Source organism: Malaclemys terrapin, chromosome 2 (assembly GCF_027887155.1).
Source record: "Malaclemys terrapin pileata isolate rMalTer1 chromosome 2, rMalTer1.hap1, whole genome shotgun sequence".
NCBI lineage: Eukaryota > Metazoa > Chordata > Testudines > Emydidae > Malaclemys > Malaclemys terrapin.
In genome coordinates this window covers 190,779,820-190,801,441 of record NC_071506.1, presented here as the reverse complement: position 1 = coordinate 190,801,441, position 21,622 = coordinate 190,779,820, and the positions used below count along the sequence as shown (strand labels likewise).

At 40.4% G+C, this 21,622-nt stretch overlaps 1 protein-coding gene across 1 annotated transcript in view; it reads left to right on the top strand.

Moving 5' to 3' along the window:
- CNTNAP2 (contactin associated protein 2) overlaps window positions 1-21,622 on the top strand; it is a 1,643,672-nt gene that overhangs the window by 90,352 nt on the left and 1,531,698 nt on the right. The window lies entirely within an intron of this gene.

The following is a 21,622-nucleotide window of genomic DNA, read 5'->3' as shown; positions in this document are numbered from 1 at the left end:
CTAGCCTTTCACACATGTGCATCCACCATGTGGATTTTAAAATGGACGTGTCTTTATACCAATAGATTAGGCAAATACTTATAAATGCATCTTTAAAATATAGGGCCTAACCAAATTTTTAAAATAATATTTTACTGTATATAAAGTTTGGAATTTTGCAGTCAAACTGAGGGTTTGTCTGGACATGTAAAGGTTAGAAAAACTTGAGTAAACTTTTTTTTTTTAAAAATTGTCTTTTCTTTTAAGCATCCATATGTGGTTTGATCGACTGTCTTCGACTTAAAATGTTGAAATCCCATTTCTTGTGTAAAGTTACAAGAGGAGTGAATATGACTTACAATGCAACAGAGGGTCCTGTGGCACCTTTGAGACTAACAGAAGTACTGGGAGCATAAGCTTTCGTGGGTAAGAACCTCACTTCTTCAGATGCAAGTAATGGAAATCTCCAGAGGCAGGTATATATCAGTGTGGAGATAACGAGGTTAGTTCAATCAGGGAGGGTGAGGTGCTCTGCTAGCAGTTGAGGTGTGAACACCAAGGGAGGAGAAACTGTTTCTGTAGTTGGATAGCCATTCACAGTCTTTGTTTAATCCTGATCTGATGGTGTCAAATTTGCAAATGAACTGGAGCTCAGCAGTTTCTCTTTGGAGTCTGGTCCTGAAGTTTTTTTGCTGTAAGATGGCTACCTTTACATCTGCTATTGTGTGGCCAGGGAGGTTGAAGTGTTCTCCTACAGCTTTTTGTATATTGCCATTCCTGATATCTGACTTGTGTCCATTTATCCTCTTGCGTAGTGACTGTCCAGTTTGGCCAATGTACATAGCAGAGGGGCATTGCTGGCATATGATGGCATATATAACATTGGTGGACGTGCAGGTGAATGAGCTGGTGATGTTGTAGCTGATCTGGTTAGGTCCAGTGATGGTGTTGCTGGTGTAGATATGTGGGCAGAGTTGGCATCGAGGTTTGTTGCATGGGTTGGTTCCTGAGTTAGAGTTGTTATGGTGCGGTGCGTGGTTGCTGGTGAGAATATGCTTAAGGTTGGCAGGTTGTCTGTGGGCGAGGACTGGCCTGCCTCCCAAGGTCTGTGAAAGTGAGGGATCATTGTCCAGGATGGGTTGTAGATCACTGATGATGCGTTGGAGAGGTTTAAGCTGAGGACTGTAGGTGATGGCCAGTGGAGTTCTGTTGGTTTCTCTTCTGGGCCTGTCTTGTAGCAGGAGGCTTCTGGGTACACGTCTGGCTCTGTTGATTTGTTTCTTTATTTCCTTGTGTGGGTATCGTAGTTTTGAGAATGCTTGGTGAAGATCTTGTAGGTGTTGGTCTCTGTCTGAGGGGTTGGAGCAGATGCGATTGTACCTCAGTGCTTGGCTGTAGACGATGGATCGTGTGGTGTGACCGGGGTGGAAGCTGGAGGCATGAAGGTAGGCGTAGCGGTCGGTGGGTTTTCGGTATAGGGTGGTGTTAATGTGGCCATCGCTTATTTGTACGGTGGTGTCCAGGAAGTGGACCTCCCGTGTAGATTGGTCCAGGCTGAGGTTGATGGTGGGGTGGAAGCTGTTGAAAGCATGGTGGAATTCTTCCAGGGTCTCCTTCCCATGGGTCCAGATGATGAAGATGTCATCAATATAGCGTAGGTAGAGAAGGGGCATGAGTGGACGAGAGCTGAGGAAGCGTTGTTCCAGGTCAGCCGTAAAAATGTTGGCATATTGTGGGGCCATGCGGGTGCCCATGCAACATGGTTACTAGATTAACCTGATAAACCAGGCCTAGAACCCTAGTCTTTTATATTCAAGGATTAGATTGTATCCTAAGAATACAGCCCATAATAAAGGGCAGTGTATTGCTGAACCACCTCAAGAGCAAAGCAGAGAAGGTATTGGGGTTTAGGAAGTCACAATTCCTCCTCTTCTTCTGAGTATAATAATTTACATATCCTTCCCACAGAGTCCATGCACACTACTCCATGAGGAAGTAAGCTGGTTCTTAAACACTTTCATTAACAATGGCTGCTAATCTTTCTTAATTACAGCCTTTCTTCAAATATGGCCTACATTCAACTTTCAAAGACATTTAATTATGTGGAAAGATTGAATAGCTAGTAACAGGCATTTCTGAGCTCGACTGGAGCATGAAGTTTAGACACAACTAAACTTCAAATGAGGGTAATTACTAATAAAGCCATAACTTGGTAAAAGTTTGATATATTTTCTTCAAACTTTGCAGAAAAAAATCTCCTTAGTTTTTGGTGTAAACCTGGAAGTTTTAAAGCCAATCTAATTTTGATAACCAGACTGAAAGGGGGGCTAAACCAGGAATTATGGAACTTGGTTGTGAACCTCTCTTCAGATTAATGGTGGTATGAACTGTTGCTTTGACAGACATTATGTAGCACCTGTAGTCTCCCTGGTGTAACATACAAAACTGGAAGTCATTACTTATACAGGAAAACATGAAAATATGAGTCAAGTCACATGAACCTGCTGTAATGCTGTGGGATACTGGGTTATTTTGCGTTAATAGTATTTATAACTCAATTTTGCACTGTAATGCCTATAGTCCAGTTCCTATAAACTTTCTGTTCTGCAGTTTCTCTCTCTGTGTTTTACTGACAACAAGGTGAATGTCTACTGCAGCTTGACTGAATGGCATGTAATAAGGCTGAACAAACAGGCTGTGACCCCAGCACATGGAATCTAGGAATATAATCCTCCTCACCAACCTGCACTTCTGCTGAGGGATCTTTGCTGCTGAGTACGTACAGGAGTAGTACATGGATTGCTGCTATCTCAGATGTGTATATGTGGGTTACTGGTTATATGCAGCTTGCTGACCAGCTGGCTGTGACCCTTTGAGCTACCACAAATTAGTGCATTACACACCTTAGCTCTGCAGGTTGCTGTGGAGTCTCCATGCACACCATCACATCTTCCCCCTCTTCCAGTATCGAAATTTTAGTGGATTCACTGTGATGGGCCCTTCACAAGTTCCAGGATTTCACATTCTAAGCTTGATTGTGCTATTTCAGTTTGCATATGGCAGTGTGTGGGACTTCTACTCAGCTGTAGTTTCAGTATATTCACAGCTGAACATGCTTATAACATAGGGGTGTGAAATCCCCATATCACCCTTAATGGTGGTTAGCTGATGGCAAATAAGAGTAATAAATATCTCTAATGCTACCTGTGGATCTAAATCTGACATCTTTCTTCAGGTAAAACTCCCATTGACATGAAAGGGAGTTTTTCCAGAGGATTTTTGGATTGGCCCCAGCTGGCAGTGATGAATATGTATGGTAGCAATCTGAGTTCTGTTGTCTCCTAGTTAGTGGACGGTGGGATTTTATATATAAATGGAGATATCCCATCTCCTAGAACTGGAAGGTACCTTGAAAGGTCATCGAGTCCAGCCCCCTGCCTTCACTAGCAGGACCAACTACTGATTTTGCCCCAGATCCCTAAGTGGCCCCCTCAAGGATTGAACTCACAACCCTGGGTTTAGCAGGCCAATGCTCAAACCACTGAGCTATCCCTCCCCCCCCAGATGCTACACACCTTGCTTATAGAGAGGATTAGTTTCTTTGTTGGTATTCAGCACCATGATTTGCTGGTGCAGATTTGATTGACAAACAGCATATAAAGGCCTTCTAAAGCTTTTATAGGGAATAAACAACATCCCAAGGCCAAATTTCTTGTCAGTAGTCTTGAATTTAACAAGCAAGCAATGTATCATGCTCTGCCAGCACAGGTGACAAATCAAACACTGCTGCAGATACTATTGTATCAGACATTGGGCACTTGCAAAAGCATTTTCCCCCCTACTGCTATGGACTGATAGCAGCTAGTTCTGGCATAGGTTACTCAGTTTATATAATATCAACACTTCCGCAGTCCTGGAATTTTAAACCTCTACCTGACCTTCAAGGGAATTTGAATAACAGTGAGTTCCTGTATAAAATACCTTCCAGTCTCCCTTCCTGCTGTGTTTGTTCAGAAAAATTGTTGGGAACTATGCTAGCTAGCTATTCATAATGTACCAAATAGTAGCTATGTGTAGAAACAAACTTAAGGATGACTGCAAGCTCTTATGATAAAAAGAATTCTGCAGCTACCATTTATATTAGCCACTGTTACATAACATATGATTTTCTTTCTCCCCCCACCCTTACTTCCTTGTTCCTCTTTACTTCTCAAGGACAGAGATAGGGTAGATGAGTGAGAGAGAGAGTATGTGCCATCTTTGATGCTCATCTGCAACTTAATGTTAACAAACACATTTGGCCAAAAGCTTTGGTCCTTCAGTCAAAACTATTAATTAACCCAGTGGGATTTTACCTGAGTAATGACTAAGGAAATATTTGGCCCATGCAGGAATATTTATTCTTATGTGCCCTTCACTTCTGTAAGATGTATCAACTTGATTTTGTAATGAGAAAATCCAACCTAGCATCAGGAGTAAAAGTGGGATGCAAAGCAAGATTTTTACCACACTTTGGTTGAAATAAGTGTGAGTGCATGAGAGAGAGTATGTGTGTATTTATATACTAATGCTGCTCTATTTGAGTGAATTAACTAAAACTGGATAGCAGACTAGTTTGGAAATGGAACTACATATACCAGTGCAGTTAAGACTTGTTGAAAACTGAATTGTTACAAGATGGAATTTATGAAATTCAGCAGGTAATGAAAGAAAAATCTGAATTACAAAATATTATCTTCTGTAGAATGAGATCTCACAGAAAAGGGGCACTTTTAGTAGTTGATATTGCAAGTATGAAATAAAAGAAAGTATTTTTTTAAGATGTCTCAAATGTTGAAGGCTACCATCAGTACTCCAACTTGAAATACACACTTTCCTTTTACTGTTGGTCCAATGGTGGAGGTTACTTCAGGTAAAATATAAATAGGACTTTTGAGTTTTTTTGAGTTCATGAATTTAATCTTTTGTGGATTATTTTTTGAGCAATTTTTGAGTTTTATGTAGCTGTCCAAATATTTTTGGGGGGGGTCTTTGTATATACTGTAATAAATAATGTATATTATACACTAACCATTATAGTAATGAATAATTACTATAATATAAATTAACCTTTGTAATATCCCTTCGTGCACTGTAACATAGTACTGTTTGAAGCAGTACTACATTAAAGTTCACTGGGGAACCTTTAGTGTGTACCAACAGGGTCTACTCAGACCAATTAATGCACAACACGTTAGTGCGCTTCTGAAATCACCCACCCACCCACCATCCCATAGTCCTCATGTAGACAAGCCCACTGGTGTTTTTTCTCTTATTTATTGGATAAACACCAATATCTCTGACTCTTTGTCTCAGGGGTGTTTTATCAGTGTTTGTTGGTTAAAACTGAAAATCAGAAGCCTTAAATGTAATCTAATAATTTACCTGGAAAGGAGGAGTAGATGATTTATAAAGAAGCAGCAAAAGATGCTACACACCTACCCAAAAGGAATTAAGCAGTGAATTACTATAGAAGTGACAGGTTTCAGAGTAACAGCCGTGTTAGTCTGTATCCGCAAAAAGAACAGGAGTACTTGTGGCACCTTAGAGACTAACAAATTTATTAGAGCATAAGCTTTCGTGGACTACAGCCCACTTCTTCGGATGCATATAGAATGGAACATATATTGAGGAGATATATATCTTCCATTCTATATGCATCCGAAGAAGTGGGCTGTAGTCCACGAAAGCTTATGCTCTAATAAATTTGTTAGTCTCTAAGGTGCCACAAGTACTCCTGTTCTTCTTTTTACTATAGAAGTGGTAAACTACTTGAAAGGTGCTCTTTAATCCAGTGAATGTAACTTGCTTTAAAACATTTGCTCCTTTTAAAAGGGAATAACAGAAAGACTTGTAAAAGCAGTGTCTAAGTTTCTCCTCTAAATCTATCACTTACTTGTGTGGCCTGATGCAAATCACTTACATTCTTTGTGCTTCAGTTGAATCATCTGGGTGTAGTAAACCACGCAGCTGTGCCTCTGCTGTTTTCATGACTACAGGGCCCCTTTACAGTCTTTCTATTTCTCCAACATTCAGATACTGGCTACAGACGATAGAAATCTGATGTGAAAAAAATCAGATTAGCCTGTGTTTTCTTGGAAAAGGAGACAGGATCTCCAATCATGCCACTTTAGGCAAATATACATTTTAACTTTAAGGTCTTGGCATTTTATCAATAACAGATTTTCTGTGTCCTGTAACTCTGAAGATGATCTGATTTTTCTTTACTAGCCAGGAACAAATTTGGAACAGACTGTTCATTTTCAGACATCTTGAAAGAGTGACAGTGATATGTCGAAGTTGTGACCTGAAAAGATCACAGATGTACCTTAAGAAAAGTGTTTAGTCATCTGAATATATTTGCCAAGCTTTAATGAGGTGGATGCAAACTGGACTCTCTGGAATCCTTGATCCTGTAAGTCCTTGTGCAGGAGTAAGGGGGCACGCAAGTCGTTTTGCTGTTGTGCTAATATCAGTGGAGGCTACTCTTGGGCACAGGGAAAGCTATGCATTAGGTCACCTTATTCAATACCATTTTTAGTGATCTCTTAGCAAACAATTGGTGAACAATTTTTGAATTTCAAAATGTCAATGAAAAATATTATTGAAAAATCGAAGTTTGACAGACAAAAACCAAAGGGAGAAATTTTTCACAATTTTGGTTTACAAAATATTCTCTGGGTTTTGATCATATCTAATTACTAGCAAGTCTGCACATGGAATGGCAACAAAGAATGGGTATGCCTGAACAATCCTCTTTTTTACCAAATCTCGTAAAATGCAGGGTTTATTCCATGCAAAATTGATTTTCAAGAACTGACATTCAGTCACCCTCACAATTTGGGAAATCTCAGCCAGCTCAGGTTTTTATTTTTTATTTTTTATTTTTATATTGTGTTTGTATGCGCTACTTTCCACACTCAAGCAGTGCAGGACTGGCCTGGAAAGTTAGGGGACGATATACCCTATGAAGCATAATTCTACTTTCTCTCCAAGCTATTGCCACCATGTTCAAGTGACCTTCATTAAGGTGCACAATGACACCTTGCTGTTTTCTAAGTCCTAATTGTGCTTATGGGTATGAAAATGCTTCAGGAAGTGGAATTAGATCTTACCTTTACTCTTGCATTTTTACACTGTGATTGTGCTGTCATCAAGTGGTTATGGAAAGGGGGCCTCACTTCTGTTCCAAGCTCTACCAGTAACTTGCTCTAGGATGGGTCACGTGGGCCTTGTCTACATGGGGCCAAATGTTGAGTGGCCCTGCTTGGGCACATAAAGGGCAATGTTCACACTAGTGTACTGTAGAGCAGAGTCCTGAAGCAGATTTCATGAATGAAACATAAAGGTGGAATTGGATTTGTTAATATTTTGTGGTCAGTGGATTCTTAAGGCCAAAACCATGCACAGGGGCAGCAATCTAATATGCCCAATAATAGCTGTGACCCATTGTGTCAATTGTTGCATGGTGATTCTCCATAAACAGGCTGTGGATGCAGGAAAATAAACTGGAAATATGTTATTAATACCAATATATGTCTCTAAATCCCTTTGTGACTTAGGGCTGGACTACACTACCCGCTCGGATTGGCGGGTAGAAGTCAATCTCTCGGGGATCGATTTATCGCGTCTCATCTAGATGGATAAATCGATCCCCAAATCGACACACGTACTCCCACCTTGTCAGGAGGAGTAAGCACTATCGACTGGGGGTCCGCGGCGGTCAATTTGCTGCCGTCCTCACAGTGGGGTAAGTCAAATAGTATACGTCGAATTCAGCTACGCTATTCGCGTAGCTGAATTTGCGTATCTTAAATCGATCCCCCCCCCAGTGTAGACCTAGCCTCAGTTTACCCCTCTGTAAAACAGTTAAATACCACCTACCTTACACAGGTGTTGGGACTTAATCAAATGTTTGTAAATGTGCTTTGAGCTGCTAAGATGAAATGGAAAATAATGTTTTAGATTCCATGCTAGCCTAGTTCAGCCCTCCCTTTGTATAAATCATTAAGTTTTTAAATAGAAGGAATATTTTTTTTCTTTCATTAAGAAATGGAGTATATTGGTGGTTTGTTGTTGTTTTTTAATATCACTATATTATTCTTTTCTCCAAGACAGTCAAATTTCTCTTGTCTATATTTATTCTTCTATGCATGGCTCTTGGGGAGAGTGATCCACTCTGGGCAATTTGTGAAGGCCAGATTTTTAATATCTTATTTGTCTTGATGCCAGATGTAATCAAACCTATAAAACTAGAATGATCAAGAAACTTGCAAGTAAAAACACATTCCATCTTTTTTCATGTTCCCACTGCCTTATGAAATAAGGCCTCAATTATTCAAACTTTACTTTCTCACGAGTAGTCTCACTGATTTCACAGGGATAGTTCATATGCATATTTTTCATATGCATTTTGCTAGCATGTAAAGGCCATCAGTTGGGACCCAGTTGTGTTAGGCACCGTGCACATGTGTAATGAAAAGCCAGCCTCTTCCCCCAAGGCCTAAGAACAGTAGAAGCTCAAAGATACAAACACCAGAGTTACAGACTGACCGGTTGTAACCGGATACCATATGAAACTGGAAGTAACCAATCAGGCAGTAGCAGAGAAACACACACACACACACACACACACACACCAAAAAAACAACAACCGCAAATATGGTACTGTAGCAGTATTGCACCTTAAAGATAGGCACATCTGGGCTGCCTGTCCCAACCCTACCCTTACCTCCACATGCAGGGCAGCACTCACAGCGAGATGCTGGGGCTGCCAGCCCAAGGCAGTTAGAGCCAGCAGAGCGAGCAGGAGCAGTGCTGGGGTCTGCACCACTTTCACCCCTTCCCCCTGCCGCAAGGAGGGGGACGCACTGTTTTTAACCCATCCTCCCTCTTCTCTCCCTCCTCTCCCCCCCAGGGAAGGGGACATGTTGTTTTCACACACACAACGCACACCATCCCCCGCGAGGATGAGCTGGCAAACTCATGTGGGCACTGAGTAGGGAGCTCAGCTGATGCCGAAGCCTGACTTGGCGTGTCAGTTACTGGATAGGGTGCCTGAACTGCGCTTTGTTTGGAGTTACGAACATGTCAGACTTACAGACACCTCCATTCCCAAGGTGTCGGTAACTCTGAGGTTCTACTGTAATACCAATTTACCCAACTGCACATATGTTTGCAGGAACAAGGCCTAATATTGTAGTAGATAAACCGAAGAAATGGTATGGCAACTGTATTTCTCTTTGCCTGTTTGTTTTCCTTTTTAAATTGCCAATCAAATGTTCATCAAACAAATTCAAACATATTTCCTCTAAAAATTGACAGTGAACCTATCAGAAAATCAGGTATGTAACTGCAGAGATTTTTTAAAATTCAGGTCTGACAATACCCTTACAATTTAAACTCAGTCAGGTAAACTGGGAGCAATAGCTTTAAAAATGCCACTAGATTTTTGTTTTATGAATCTGTTTTAAATACTCAAGGCTTGAAAGTTTAATTACAGCAAGCCTGATTTATTGTTTCCAGAGGAGCTAGACTTACAATTTAAGTATTATGTTAACACTATTTCATGCTTCTGGTGTTGATTAACTTTTTAAAACATGCATCTGTATTTTAAAGTTATTAAAAAGTAGAGCTGAGCAGACAGGTATGGATAAAACATGTGACTTTAATCTTCATCCCCGAACCCAATTTGAATTCTGTCCTGGAGGATAGACTTTTCTTCATTCTTTTTTTTTTTATTTTCATAGACCTAGACATCCTTTTTTCCATTTGAATGGATCTAGAAATGCAAAAATATCACAAGGAAGCCATTTCTCCCTGTATTTCTAGTGAACGGGAAGTGTTGTGTATATATACTGTGAGAACCTCCTATGAGGCGTTCAGCCCAAGTTAGCACTCAGGTGGTTCGGCAAGCTTGCTTTGTGCATCCAGCTTTTGGTTGCTTAGCTCAACTGAAACCTCCAGCAAATCTTTGGAGGGCTTGACTGAGAGTCCAGTGCCCTTAGAATACTATGGCACAGGCCCACACTGTGGCCACATCTTCCCACTAGGAGTAGCAGGGGACCCCCCTTCCCATTTTGAGGAGTTGGAAGCAGCTTCGGGGCCCACTTATCCTTCCCAGGAGTGGCACCAGTCTCATCCACTTCATGCTTGCCTTGTCTGTTCGGGTGATGGGGCCCTCTGTATTCCCCTGACCACTCCCCATTCTCTTCTGCTATAGTGTTGGTCCCCCCACAAAGCACTAGGTTTTGGACTGAACACTCCATTAAGATGCATTGGGCAAGTCACACCTCTCAGAACTATAGTTTCAGACTGTCTGCAGACTCAGGCAGATTAATTGTATTGGTTTTACTCCTTTCATGTTTTCAAGCTTTTTGTCACAAACAACCATGAATGCTAGAAACTTTTTTGGAAAGCTGAGATTCTGGTTTTGAAGTGTGACTCCAGGACCAGTGCTAGAACCCCAGTTGTACTTATGTTTTGATCTGGCCCTGTGCTCAGACCTAATTAAAAATAGATGCATCACATTTTGCCTGTGTCAAGCATTTGCAGGTCCTGTTGAAGACAATGGAAGTTGAAGGCCAATAACCAATATCAAAATTTTACTCAAAATGTGTTGTCATAATGCAATCCTTATAACTTGTCTGTCAAATGAAAATTGTTTTCCTGATCAACCCATGTTGACATGACACAGAATGCTATTCAGATGTTACATGGCTTTGTTTGTTCTGATCTGTCACCTAGTAACCAACAGGAATAATGATGGGTCTTGTTTTTAAATTAGGAATGCCGTTTAACTTGTGCTCAGCTATACTTAACGAAGTATTCAGTATTCTTAACAAAGCTGCAAAATGCAGCAAACAATGCCCTCTATTGGTATACTCATTCAAGTTCCTTCTTTTTCTGAAAAGATGGAAATTAGTCTCTGTTCATAGTAAGTTGCAAGAAAATTAACAGCTCTTCAATTGGTGCTGAGGCAGTGTAAAGATAAAACAGCATCACCCACAAACAGTAATGGTCTGGACATGGAAATGTAACTTGACATGCAGAATAACCCCAAGTGTGTACAAGATTTTTAAGTTGTAACCTGCTATGATGGGGCCTCAACTCGATGTAATTCATATTAAGACAAATTTATAGATAAAAGGTACAGGATAAAACTTTCATTTCTAAGGGACAGATTCTGAGACCTTTACTCATATTCAGTAATGCCTTAGACCACAAATAGACCCAATGCAGTCAATGGGACTATTTGTGGGCTAAGCTGCTAGCCAACGTGAGTAAGGGTTTGTCATTGGCTCCTACTGTAGTCCTTTGAAGGATCACTGCTGTCCTCACCTGGACCCAGTTCTTTGACTCCCACCTTTGACTGAGTCTAGAAGCTTGTCTTAGTCTCTTAGCTGTGCTCAGGGAGACAACTTGGTGCAGGGGTATTGCCCCTTTGCTGTCCTAGGCTTGTTTGCCCCCCCCCCTCTTCTAGCTCTGCAGTCTCTCCTTTATAATAGATCTTGTGTCTTCTATTGGATACAGCTGTGAGTGCCTGCCTCCATGATTGGCAGCTCTGGCAGCTGCCAGTGGGTGTGGTTAAGCTCCTTACCTGCAAACAGGAGAGGCTCCTCTCCCCCATCTGTCTAAGTTCAGTATGGGGTTTGTAGACCCTATTACAAGGTACTAGAATCTATCCTTATATGAAGGACTTAGTAGTAGACAATAGATAAGCTGTGGCCATATAATCATGTATGTAAATATACATCTAACTTAAGTAAGAAATTTCTAGTAGTATTAAGAACATTATGTAATTGGTTGTATGGATTTATTGGGGGGTGGAAACTGCATTTTTGCAAGAACATCACTCAAAATTTGCTTCTTTTAAAAAGGGTATAACAAACTGATAGCTGTATACAAAGAAAATGGGATAGCTGCATGAAAAAAAGAAATAGGGAAGTATGCAATCTTTACATTTTGCCAGTCACATTTGTAAATAGGTACATGCCTGAATAGGTATCTACTGGCCTTAATTTTCTTCTCCCTGACTTTATCATCTTCTGTCTCTGTACTAAATTGTATTAGACACTTGTGCATATGGCCAGACCCCAATCACCAGGTTATTCCGAATATATTCCATAACTGATTGTTCCACTCCATACTTCTACCTATTTCATATTCTGAGCAAATTTCATGATTTTACTTGCTTCCTTCAAGTCCATTTATATATTAAAAAATGAACACAATCAGTCTTAATACTAAGCCTGGTTACACTCCAGCTGCCACTTTCCTTCATCCTTCTCCATTTGCACTCAAGTACTTTCTGTTTTTGAAGTAAGTAGTTCTTTATGCATATAATAGGGAACTTACAAGTTTTGCAGACTCAGAAGTTGAACTCTGTTTCTTTTTTTAATGTTTGCAAAATACACAAAATTCTTTAATGTTGTATTATTCCTTCAAAACATAGGCTTCAATGGGTTTTTTAATGAAAAAGAATGAATACAGAAACAAGTAAAAATTCTCGCCAGCTGCCCAGCCTTCATAAATAGAGTGGTCTGCACAGAAGATGGACTAAAATAATTTTGGTTAAGAAACAGATTCTGCTTTCAAACTTTCAAGATTTTACCTGGTACACAAGTGAGAGAACAATATATGATTTAAGCAGTGTCCATTCACTTGAGAGAACAATATTTTTGTCTCTTTCCATGGAAAGTGTTAGATTCATTTGGACTGTAATACTGGAAGTTTAACAGCTGTGCAGTTGCTCTCTGTTATAAAGGAATCGACTGGTTTCAGAGTAGCAGCCGTGTTAGTCTGTATCCGCAAAAAGAACAGGAGTACTTGTGGTACCTTAGAGACTAACAAATTTATTAGAGCATAAGCTTTTGTGGACTGCAGCCCACTTCTTCGGATGCATATAGAGTGGAACATACATTGAGGAGATATATATATGCTCTCTGTATGTGTGTATATATATCTCCTCAATATATGTTCCACTCTATATGCATCGGAAGAAGTGGGCTGTAGTCCACGAAAGCTTATGCTCTAATAAATTTGTTAGTCTCTAAGGTGCCACAAGTACTCCTGCTCTTTTTTCTCCATATAACTGCCACTAGAACTTTTGGACATTTACTCAGGCGTGGATGGTGAGGCAGCAGAATATACCCCAAATGTTGAACTCTCAGAAGATATTGATCAACTTTAGTGTGTTTTGCGTCAGGCGAAGTGACTTGCCCAAGATCACAGAAGATGTCTGTCAGCACCAGAAACTTAAGTTGGATCTTCTGAGTGTCCGTCTAACTACAAGACCATCACTTCAAGAGGAAGCATACAAAGGTGGGACTAAATGCTGTCCTCTTCTATCTTCCATGTCTGAGTAAAGTCCACTGAGTGTATTGTACTTTGGATAAGGCTCCTAATTAATCTGTGCCCCCTCTGTAAAATGGGGATAATGCTTCCTTGTCTTGTCTTATCCTTTGTCTGGCTGTTTATATACATTTCAGAGATTTAGGATTTTGGAAAAAAAATGAAGTGTATTACACTTTTGGAGAATCTACACATTTTCTTGATGGAAGGGAAGGAGAAAAAAGGGGTAAGCCACATCTGGTTAGACTGCAATAACGAGGGATAATCTCTTACCTTGCACATGCAGCAACAAGCGTAATGGGGCCTCAGAAATGGTTGGGGCCCTTCAAGGCTACTACCGAATAAGACTCTGCTGCTATTACGTCTACTCCTAACAGAACAATAGTACTATGCACTAGCCCGGTGCATCTTGCACTAAAAATTAACGTTGTTTAGTACAAGCCATTTTTGTGAGGATAATTACTATTTATTATTTGTATTACAGTGAAGCCTAGACAACCCAATTGAAACTAGGACCCCATTGTGCTAGGTGTTGTTTGGTTGTTTGAAGGACCGTGTGCTGTGGCTGGCAGTTGGAAGCTGTGAGCTTCAAAGGAAGGTTTGAAAGCTAGAAGCCTCTGTTAATTGGCTGAGCCTTAGTCAGTGGGCGGGGCTGTCAAGCAGGCCAGGGCTTTATAAAGCAGTGTGCAAGCGACCAGGAAGCTTTGCGATCTGGGGCTCCTAACTGGGAGTTTCGCAAGGGAGTTTGGAAAGGGAGTGGGAAGGGGGCAAGGGCCCCTTGCTGTTGTTTTTGCTTTAAAACCTATAAACTAAGCTACAGTCAAAACTTCTTGCTTTAAACAACCCCTTCATTAACTAGGAGACAATGCAGGCAGAAGCCCAGCAGCAGAGTGGGGGCTATCCAGTTTATTGCGCTGAGTGCGGCATGTATGATTACCTGCCCTGTGGGCAGGTGGCATATGTGTGCAGGCAGTGCAAGGAGCTCCTGACCCTCAGAGACCGCATATGGGCTTTGGAGGCCAGGGTGGCGGAACTGGAGAAGCTAAGGGAGGCAGAGAGGTATGTTGATGAGGCTTTCCGGGACACTGTAGAATTGTCCCACCTCCAGTCAGACAGCCCCTGCTCTGTTGAGGAGGATGAAAGGCCCGGGGAAGCAGAGCAGTCTATGGGAGCAAAGGGAAACCTTCCCATAGTTGGGACCCTCCTTCCAGATGGTGTTGGGGTATCCTCTCACACTGAGGTTACCTCTCCGGGGGATGGAACTCCAGTTACTAGGAAAAGGCAGGTGGTAGTAATGGGAGATTCGATCATTAGAAACATAGATAGCTGGGTTTGTGATGACCGGGAGAACCGTATGGTGACTTGCCTACCTGGTGCGAAGGTTGCAGATCTCTCGAGGCATCTAGATACTCTGTGTAGTGCTGAGGAGGAGCCGGTGGTCGTGGTACATGTAGGTACCAATGACATAGGGAAGGGTAGGAGAGATGTCCTGGAGGCCAAATTTAGGCTGCTAGGGAAGAGACTGAAATCCAGGAACTCTATGGTGGCATTCTCAGAAATGCTCCCAGTTCTATTCGGGGGCCAGGTAGGCAGGCAGACCTTCAGAGTCTCAATGCATGGATGAGACGATAGTGTAGAGAGGAGGGGTTTAGATTCATTAGGAACTGGGGAAACTTTTGTGATGGGGGGAGCCTATACAGGAGAGATGGGCTCCACCTAAACCAAAGTGGAACCAGACTGTTGGCACTAAACATTAAAAAGGTTGTAGAGCAGTTTTTAAACTAGGAGATGGGGGAAAGCCGACTGCTGCAGAGGAGCACGTGGATCGGACAGAGACTTCTCTTAGAGGAGAGTCTATTGATAGAGATTCTCTAGGTTATAGTCAGGAACAGAGGATGGAAGAGGATAATGTAAGGGCCAGATCAGACAAGAAACATTCACATAAAGAATCTGATACATCAGAAAAGGGCAGACAAATAAACAGTGACAAGTTTTTAAAGTGCTTATACACAAATACTAGAAGTCTAAATAATAAGATGGGTGAACTTGAGTGAAAGAAAATGTAGAATCAAATGAAGTAAAAATCTTAAGTGAATCCACATGTTCCATAGAATCTCTATGGATAGTAATTTCATGCTCTAATAAGAATATAACATTAGGGATCTATTATCGACCACCTGACCAGGACAGTGATAGTGATGATGAAATGCTAAGGGAAATTAGAGAAGCTATAAATTAAGAACTCAATAATAGTGGGGGATTTCAATTATCCCCATATTGACTGGGAACATGTCACCTCAGGACGAAATGCAGAGACAAAATTTCTCGATACTTTAATGACTGCTTCTTGGAGCAGCTGGTACAGGAACCCACGAGGGGAGAGGCAACACTAGATTTAGTCCTGAGTGGAGCTCAGGAGCTGGTCCAAGAGGTAATAATAACAGGACCGCTTGGAAATAGTGACCATCATATAATAACATTTAACATCCCTGTGGTGGGAAGAACATCTCAACAGCCCAACACTGTGGCATTTAATTTCAAAAAGGGGAACTATGCAAAAATGAGGGGGTTAGTTAAACAGAAATTAAAAGGTGCAGTGACTAAAGTGAAATCCCTGCAAGCTGCATGGGTGCTTTTTAAAGACACCTTAAAAGAGGCCCAACTTAAATGTATACTCCAAATTAAGAAACATGGTAAAAAAACTAAAAGAGAGCCACTGTGGCTTAATAACCATGTAAAAGAAGCAGTCAGAGATCAAAAGACTTCCTTTAAAAAGTGGAAGTCAAATCCTAGTGAGGCAAATAGAAAGGAGCATAAACACTGCCAAATTCAGTGTAAAATGTAATTAGAAAAGCCAAAGAGGAGTTTGAAGAATGGCTAGCCAAAAACTCAAAAGGTAATAACAAAATAATTTTTAAGTACATCAGAAGCAGGAAGCCTGCTAAATAACCACTGAGGCCCCTCAATGATAGAGATAGAAAAGGAGCGCTTAAAGACGATGAAGTCATTGTGAAGAAACTAAACGAATTATTTGCTTCAGTCTTCATGACTGTGGATGTTAGGGAGATTCCCAAACCTGAGCCTGCTTTTGTAGGTGACAAATCTGAGGATCTGTCACAGATTGAAGTGTCACGAGAGGAGGTTTTGGAATTAATTGATAAACTTAACATTAACAAGTGACCGGGACCACATGGCATTCACCCAAGAGTTCTGAAAGAACTCAAATGTGAAGTTGCGGAACTATTAACTAGGGTTTGTAACCTGTCCTTTAAATCGGCTTCTGTACCCAATGACTGGAAAATAGCTAATGTAATGCCAATATTTCAAAAGGGCTCTAGAGGTGATCCTGGCAATTACAGACCGGTAAGTTTAACGTCGGTACCGGGCAAATTAGTTGAAACAATAGTAAAGAATAAAATTGCCAGACACATAGAAGAACATAAATTGTTGGGCAAAAGTCAACATGATTTCTGTAAAGGGAAATCATGTCTTACTAATCTATTAGAGTTCTTTGAAGGGGTCAACAAACATGTGGACAAGGGGGATCCAGTGGACATAGTGTACTTAGATTTCCAGAAAGCCTTTGACAAGGTCCCTCACCAAAGGCTCTTATGTAAATTAAGTTGTCATGGGATAAAAGGGAAGGTCCTTTCATGGATTGAGAACTGGTTAAAAGACAGGGAACAAAGGGTAGGAATTAATGGTAAATTCTCAGAAGGGAGAGGGGTAACTAGTGGTGTTCCCCAAGGGTTAGTCCTAGGACCAATCCTATTCAATTTATTCATAAATGATCTGGAGAAAGGGGTAAAAAGTGAGGTGGCAAAGTTTGCAGATGATACTAAACTGCTCAAGATAGTTAAGAACAAAGCAGACTGTGAAGAACTTCAAACAGATCTCACAAAACTAAGTGATTGGGCAACAAAATGGCAAATGAAATTTAATGTGGATAAATGTAAAGTAATGCACATTGGAAAAAATAACCCCAACTGTACATACAATATGATGGGGACTAATTTAGCTACAACAAATCAGGAAAACAATGTTGGAGTCATAGTGGATAGTTCTCTGAAGATGTCCACACAGTGTGCAGAGGCGGTCAAAAAAGCAAACAGGATGTTAGAAATCATTAAAAAGGGGATAGAGAATAAGCCGGAGAATATATTATTGCCCTTATATAAATCCATGGTACGCCCATATATTGAATACTGCGTACAGATGTGATCTCCTCATCTCAAAAAAGATATACTGGCACTAGAAAAGGTTCAGAGAAGGGCAACTAAAATGATTAGGGGTTTGGAGAGGGTCCCATATGAGGAGAGATTAAAGAGGCTAGGACTTTTCAGCTTGGAAAAGAGGAGACTAAGGGGGGATATGATAGAGTTATATCAAATTATGAGTGATGTGGAGAAAGTAGATAAGGAAAAGTTATTTACTTGTTCCCATAATATAAGAACTAGGGGTCACCCAATGAAATTAATAGGCAGCAGGTTTAAAACAAATAAAAGGAAGTTCTTTTCCACACAGCGCACAGTCAACTTGTGGAACTCCTTACCTGAGGAGGTTGTGAAGGCTAGGACTATAACAGCGTTTAAAAGAGAACTGGATAAATTCATGGAGGTTAAGTCCATTAATGGCTATTAGCCACGATGGGTAAGGGATGGTGTCCCTAGCCTCTGTTTGTCAGAGGGTGGAGATGGATGGCAGGAGAGAGATCACTTGATCATTACCTGTTAGGTTCACTCCCTCTGGGTCACCTGGCATTGGCCACAGTCGGTAGACAGGATACTGGGCTAGATGGACCTTTGGTCTGACCCAGCACGGCCGTTCTTATGTTCTTATAGTAAGAGACAGTCCCTAGCCTGAAGAAATTTCAGACTAACCATATGCGGCTTCCCTCCCCCCATTTTTTTTCTCCTCCTCTTCCATCAAGAAAATTAGTAGATTCTCCAAAAGTGTAATACACTTTATTTTTTCAAAATCTTTGTCACACTTGCAACCCATTTCTCTCCTGGACCTACAACTCTAAGTGTCCAATCTTAAACTTTCCATAGAAAATTTCCTAGCTAGAGATAATACATGCCAAATTTCAAGTGGAAACAGAGATTAAAATGATAAGATAATTACAGCTGTAAATATAGACTTGCTACCACCTCTTCATGCTGTTTGTAAAGCACTTTGAGATCTTTAGACAAAATGTACAATAGAAATGTGAAGCATTAATAGATCAAATTCATTCTTGCTTAAATTGAATTTATCCAAAAACATTGTAGAATCCAATTTTACCCTCCGAATTATTCGACATCAAATAAAAATGGTGCCTTTTCTGTCTCCCTTTTCCATATTATGTATGGGATAAATTCCCAGAAATGTTTAACTGGATTAACTTTCCCTACTTTATATCCACTTTGTCATATTAAAAACCACCTTTTCATATGGAATAGTAAGTATCTGTTAGGACTGTACAATAAGGATCTGCAGGAACCCAAATACACCTGTATCTTTTACTATCAGGGTTTGAAGCTGTAATGAGATTTTTGCCATAGGAAGCCAATATTGTATGAGATTCTAATAAGGTGAAGTCTTGTCTTCTCCTGGCACTTGACAGTATTTCTGCCAATCAGGAAAAGAAATACTAGATCTTAAATTATTTCAACTTTTCCAATTCTAAGTGTAGAGAAATTCTACATTATATCAAATACCACTGCATGGTAGTTCTGGGAAAATGCTCACTTTTTAAATAACCATATATATATATTTTCTTCAAGGTCTCATGTTTCAGTTATCAGTTTTGGCTGGTTTCATTTTCAGTATTAATGATCATTTTATTGGCTACATCTATAAACAAATTAGTAATTTAGGGAAACCATCTGATTTTTATGCTATCAATGTTAAGAGATGAACCTACTTTTTCCCCACAGATTTTAGAATCTGAGCAGAAGCCATGAATAGCTTCTAGTTTTCTTTTAGTTGACAAAGCATTTACTTCTTAATAGGAACTGACTCGACTGTGAAATATTCATTTTGCCTGTAAGAGTATAAAATGCCTCTAGGAGACAGTGGTTTGAGCCTTCCCCAGGAATGTTGGTATGTCAGGTTCAAGTCCCTTTTCTGAGGAATATTTCATTATTTTTATACTAAGTGGAACAGCTTCAACAGGAGAAATTGAGACCTATCCCAGTGGTTAGCACACTCATCCAGAATGTGGGTGGGAGACCTGATTCAGGTCCTAGCTCCTCTCAAGAAGAGGGTTTCCAACTTTGAATCCCAGGTCTCCAACTTTGAAAATGAGTGTTGTAACCACTGGGCTATTGAGTAAAAGGGGGGCCCACCAACTTTCAGCTGTTTTATGCAGAGCCCACTTTCATAGTCATACTCTGCCAGCCTCTGAGCATCTCTACCAGCTTGGGCCCCACATGTGAGATAGGCAGGGAACCCTTGGTTTGAGGATTCCACCAGGGCTTAGGCATGAGTTTGGTGCTGGATGTCAGGGCTTAGTTATTTTTGCACATGATCACTGGCAGAGACTTTTTGGTGGAAACTGAGGCACCTACTGGGCTAGGAGGCTGAATGGGGGTGTTCAGGATCTAAGTTTTGGATTTATGCATATAAAGAGTGAGTTAATTGCCTAAATCCCTTTGTGAGGCTAGACTTGTATCATGCACTAATTTTTTATAATTAATATTGTTTTTACAGTACCCTAATTGCTCATGCTACAAGTGAAACAAGTTAAAGGGCTTGATATGATCTCAAGTCAATTTTTATACTGGTGTAACTCCATAGATTTAATAGAATTATTCCTTAGATGCACTGGCATAGTTGCGAACAGAATGCAGATCTTTCCTCAAGGAATTTACAATCTAATTTAGGCATAGTAGTAAGAAAGGCATCATTATTATAGAGGTGCAGGTTAATGGTTAAAATGTCTGACACAAGGAGAGAAAGAAAGAAGAAGTTGGTAGAGCATTTTTTTGTTTTGCATACACTGATTGCAGTCAATGAGATTGCTTGAGGTATTTTCTTGGATATTTTATTTATTTGGGGAGGTTTCTTATGTTATTCTATCAAGTACAAAGTAGGAATGGCAGTAGGGAGTGCCTGTGTGGTAGGGGAACGAAGTGAGTGTGTTCAGGTTCCTACATTAGAAAAACTGTTCTCAGACAGAATTCAGGTTCAGCAAATTATAGCATATGGGATTAGTGCAGCACAGTAAGCCTGTTTTGTTCAACAAAAACAACTGTTTTGAAATTCACTAGTGAGCATGATGTCACTGGAAGAATATTGCCCACAAACTGGCTTTTTTTCTACAATGGCCAGATTTGTTCTGTGCCTATACTGACCCCTAGTGCCAAAATAAGTAGATGAAAAGGAAAATAGAAGGGAAAAGCAATATTGTAATCTAAATCCATGCTGTATGATAATAGGAAAGAATGGCATTTATACTAGCAAGTTATTACCATAGAATATGTAGTTAAAATGTCTCAAATACAATCTTGTTACTATAGACCTGGAAACTCTCAATTGTGATTTTTGTGGCATTGATCATTACAGAATTATGATGAACTTCTATACTGTATATGTAATATTTCAAAGATCTGTTATTTCCCAGGACATGTATGTACAGTTCATACAGATGATAATAGTAATGCAAGTGAAATGCACATACTGTGGGTCTAAAAGATACTTAAATTTTATATAGCATTTTTCATCTTCCAGTCTCTCTCACACACTGTTCTTCACAACACCTCTGGGAGGTCAGTTGTTATCTCATTTTGCATAAAGAAAAACTGAGGCACTGAGAGGCTAGGTGACATGCCTAAATTCCTAGAAGGACTCCGTTTCACAACAGGGATTGGAATTCAGATGTACTGGGGTACTTGTCCTGTAATCAGATCATGAAACTATGCCTCTTTCTAAGTACTAAATACAAGAAGGGCAAGATTGGGCTGGCTCTTTCATGGATGTGCAAACCGAGAGAATGCAAGGAAGCTTTCTGCTCATTTGAACTAAATGCATGGGGGTGAGGGGGTGGGAACAGCCACAATGATAGAGCCTACACATAGCAAAATGAAAGGACTGTTCCCTGCTAGCAACTTCTAGGATACAAGCTACATTAAAAAGGAAGGGCTATCAGTCAGGAGAACTGGCAGTAGCTGCTACAGAGGGGACCATGCATTGCATGCTCCTAATCAGTGGTGCCCAAAGTACACTTGCCATATATGTCAGACACTTCTCAGAGGTATACTTAGAGCTG